This window comes from Dipodomys merriami, unplaced genomic scaffold, assembly GCF_024711535.1.
Source record: "Dipodomys merriami isolate MVZ:Mamm:240054 unplaced genomic scaffold, mDipMer1.0.p SCAF_29, whole genome shotgun sequence".
NCBI classification, from domain to species: domain Eukaryota; kingdom Metazoa; phylum Chordata; class Mammalia; order Rodentia; family Heteromyidae; genus Dipodomys; species Dipodomys merriami.
Window position 1 is genome coordinate 7,312,154 of NW_027204381.1, and position 4,833 is coordinate 7,316,986.

The window sequence follows — 4,833 nt, forward strand, 5'->3', positions numbered from 1 at the left end:
ATGGACCATATTGCCATGTGAGGGACCTCCAACTGTGTTCTGCATATCGATTCTATTCAAACCCATTCATAATTATGGTCACATCAGTGTGGTCATTCACAGTTTTTTTTATTTTTCTTGTCATTATTGACTGAGCTCCTTGTGGTAAGGGTTAGATAGATTTTCATGACTTTCACTGTAGCATTTAAGTAATGTTTAGTATACTGAAGTTGTTCCCCAAAACCAAAAACTTCTCAGTGGTACTATAGATTGAAATCAGGACCCTGTACTTCCTCGACAGGCACTCTACCACTTGAGCCATAACTTGTCCCTTTGTGTAGTAATTATTTTCAAGGTAGAATCTTGCCCATTTTTAATATCTGGACCAGACTAGGCTGTGATCCACCTATTTAAAAGTGCTTGTGACAAGATCCCCTAATAACTGCCTCCAAAGTAGCTATAATTACAGGCTTGTGCCATAGTGCCTGATGTCCCAATATGTTTTGTGGAATAAATACTGGTGAGTGAAGCACAATGACATACTTTAAAGATATTGCTACCTTTTCACTAGTGAATTTGTTTTTAGGAATTATCAAGCTAGAAAACAGGGTAATATTCAGGCATATTAGGGGAAATTAGAATACCAGTTCTAAGATACTCCAGGACAAGCCAATCACAATACGTTTCATAGAAACAAAATATGTTCAAGATAGCATATTATTTGCTATAAGAAATAAAAATCAACTTCCCTCTACTTAAGAATTCAAATTACATGGGAGAAAAATGAAAGAGGGGATAACAATGTTCAACAAGAAATGTACTCATTACCTTCACTCATGTAACTGTAACCACTCTGTATATCACCTTTACAATAAAATAACAGTAAATGAAAAAAAAAAGAATTCAAATCATTTACAGTAATTGCATAGACAGAAAGAAGTAAATATAAGCAATGGCTAGCATCAACCACAATTCCTCCTCCATAGTTTGGAGTTCCATTCACAACATGCTCATTTGCTAGAGCTATTCTTTCCTATCATCGTTACAGATTAGGCTACGTGATTAATTCCATGATAATGTAACAGAGAACAATGAGGCCAAGGTTGCATAGCTTCTCTGGTCTCTTACATGGATACTGAAGAGTCCAAGGCCCTGGACGCTTGGAGGGAACCATATGGAAGGAGCTGACTCCTGAATTTCCATGTGGAGCACAGACATCTAATGGCAGGATATCTGCACTGTACCATGGCATGAACAACAAATCACCTTCTACTGAGTTAAGCCCCTGAAATTTTGAAAAGTATATTTTTGTGCAACTAAAATCATCTTGACATAACAACAAACACAAAATACCAAATGATTTTTAAATGAAAAGGACCACATAAAAACAATCCACACTTAGAAAATGAAAAAAAATCACAGTGTAGTAAAGTGGGATAAGAATTCACTTTAAGATAGATATGGAGATGGAACTGGGCTTTATGGAGCAAGGAACATACTCTGTATGGAAGTATTTACACAAGTCAAGATAACGGAGCAGAGGATCAAAAATATAGAGAGAAGACAGTGAATAGGCAAGTTGTACCAGAACTTACCAAGCTTTTGTACAACTACTTAAAAATAATAAAAAAATAGCTGTTTTCACAAGCCATTTGATTAATCATTCAACTCTTCACCTTGATAGTTGTCTTTAAATTATTCTGAGCCATAAGATCCACCAAAATCAGTTCTCTTATCATAGCAATGAAATTTTCCTAGCAAAGCTAGCTTTGGATTCAAAGGGCTCCTATTTTCAAGCTGCATAAATATGTGCAGCACTTGCTTAAACTATATTTTTCATGTATTATTTCTGATGTCACTGACAACACAAGGAGATCTAAGTATGAGATTTCAGAATCTCTTATTAAAACCAGGATGGATGTTGCAGGCACATCCTATTTTTTATGCTTCTTCTCCAGCTGGCATCACAACTGGATGGATTTTATGGCTATTTGTGTAGCTATCTTATCACTCATCTATGAATACAGAAATCATATTCTACTTGTCTTTGTATTCCTCTCTAATTAGAATTAAAACTTTAACAGAAACACACTCTCATACCTTAGATGAGGTGGTGTAATATATCTAATTCAGCATCCTGGTTTGGGTTTAGAGCCCTTACTTTTTTTGTGTTAGAAACCAAAGATTCTTAAGTAGCATATCTAATTGAGGATACTTAGCAATAAATCAGAAACCAAAATCCTATAACATGTTAAATTAGCTTTCCTTTTGTTGTAAGTGACAAACCACTTTAAGAAAACTATGTATAAATGAGGAGACAAAAATCTCCCCAAATCCATGAAGAAAAATAACACTAGAACACAATACAAAGTGAATCATCTGAGTTTTTCTCCTTGTCTATTTATCTGCTTTATTCTCCTGTTTCCTCAGGATATTTTTGTGCATGATGGGAAATGACTGCTGGCAAGAGATCTCAAGTTTGTATCACAATTCAAGAAAACAGATAAATTATGCTGAGTTGGTATCCTTTGGTATCTATTCCAAACACAGGTGTTCAAACCTCTTGGAGAAATGAATTTTGACTAGAGATGGGAGGGAGTAGGTACATTGTGTTCACTGGAGCTGGGAAATTTTCAGAAAATGGGGAGAGACAATTCCCAGAAATGATGAGCCTGTCAGACAAACAAGTGCTTATGTAAGGAAATACACAACCAATTAATTCACAAGATAGGGCAGAATACCAAAAGGCCCAATAGCTTATCCCAGAGCCAGTTAATGGAACAGAAAGGACTAGAGCCAGCTAACTTAATCCAGTAATGGTAGCAATGTATTAAATATTTCTTTCTCATCTATTCAGTCCACAAGGGAGAATCTTGGTTCCTGAGATCATTCAAGGCAGGAATCTGTCTCAAATGTTCGATTCTTGGCATAGATGCTCCCTTGAGATTCTAAATATCAACCTTCAGGGTCATTTTAGACAATTATTTCTCCAGGCAATTGTTTCACGTAGACACTGTGCATATTGTTTAACACAGATGGTCTCCCGTCAAAATGACTGCTTGCTAGAGTTGTCAAAGCAGATGCCAAATTGTACAATTTGGTACAGATGCTGTTTTGGAAGGGAAAGTGACATTCGTCGCTGGGTTGAATTCACACTGACTGAATTTGCTTTAAAAAAAAAAAAGAGTAAATCCCACGTGTTGGGTCTAGTTTACTATCTTCTGAATTTCAGATTTGTCAGGTCAGTTGAAAAGTTAGATGAAAACGACTTAATTAGCAAAGCTGACAGAGCTGTTTCAACCACAGTCATGGTGAGCAATAATCTGTCCCCCCAAACTCAGAACCATCGTTTCCTTAAACTTGGTCTCAAGAGGACTGATTGGTTGAATATATTTTACTGCATTCTCTATAAATAATGCATCTAAATGACAGTAAAATCACCCAGGAAACTGTCGGGCAGAATTATCCATGATGTAGCTGAAGAAAGTTTGGACTATTAGTGTTAATCACAGAAGTAACTCTTGTCCAATCTAAAAGGAGAGAGTCACTACTTATCAACAGAAGGAATATTTGAGCACCTCTTCAAGAGCTAATTCCATTACATGGATGAAACTTAAATAGTTACTAATGAGTTCTCTTTTATTTGCCAAGTTAACACATCCCTATTGATCAGAATTCTTGGTATACTTGGTTATTTATCAGTAATCATAGCAAATGAGATGGAGAGAAAACATTCCATACTATACTTTAAAGACTATGAAGACTATTCACCACAGCTTCTCCATAAAGTGCACTTGTTAGCTCAGGTTCTTTTTTTGCTACTAGTCATCATGTCTTTTTGTATCTGTAACAGGGTTCATATAATTAGATACATGAAATTAATCAAAATTAATGGTAGAAATATTTTGCAGCTTAGAGATTTATCTATCCTTTTTCAAATACTCTTTTAAATAAAATCATTGAATATAAAAATGAATTGAATAAAAAATATGAGTATACTAAAATTTTCCAAGACATTTATAACAAGGTCAGGAATAAAAGGAAGAATAGAAGAGGGGTAGGATATGATCCAAACACGTATGGAAATATCATAGTAAACCACAAAGTAGACCTCTCAATACAATTAATATTTGCTAATTAGAAACGAATACTGAAATCAATCACAACCACCAAACCCAGGAATAAACACATATGATATTTTGAGAAATCCAATTGTACATGTAAGAAGGAATTTTGAGTTAAAAACTAAAGCTAGGATAAAACAATAGAATGGAAGAAAGACAGCCTCTTCAGTAAATGGTGCTGGCAAAATTGGTTAACTACATGTAGAAAACTAAAGCTAGATCCTTATATATCACCCTGCACCAGAATCAACTCCAAATGGATCAAAGACCTTGAACTCAAAGCAGACACTCTGAAAACATTACAGGATGGAATAGGAGAAACCCTAGGTCTCCTTGGCTCAGGCCAAAATTTTCTGAATAGAGACCTGGAAGCACAACAAATCAAAGAAAGGTTGGACAAATGGGATTGCATAAGGTTGCAGAGCTTCTGCAGGGCAAATGACATAGCTAGCAAGATCAATAGAAAGCCCACTGAGGGAGAAGATCTTTACTAGCCATACAACGGACAAGGGTCTCATATCTAAAATATACTTGGAACTCAAAAAATTAAACCACCCAACAACAAATCCTCAAAGAAACAACTGCCCAATAAATAAGTGGGTGAAAGACTTAAAGAGAAGCTTCTCTGAAGAAGAAAGAAGGATGGCCATTAGACACATGAAGAAATGTTCAACATCCCTAGCCATAAAAGAAATGCAAATCAAAACAACATTGAGATATCACCTCACTC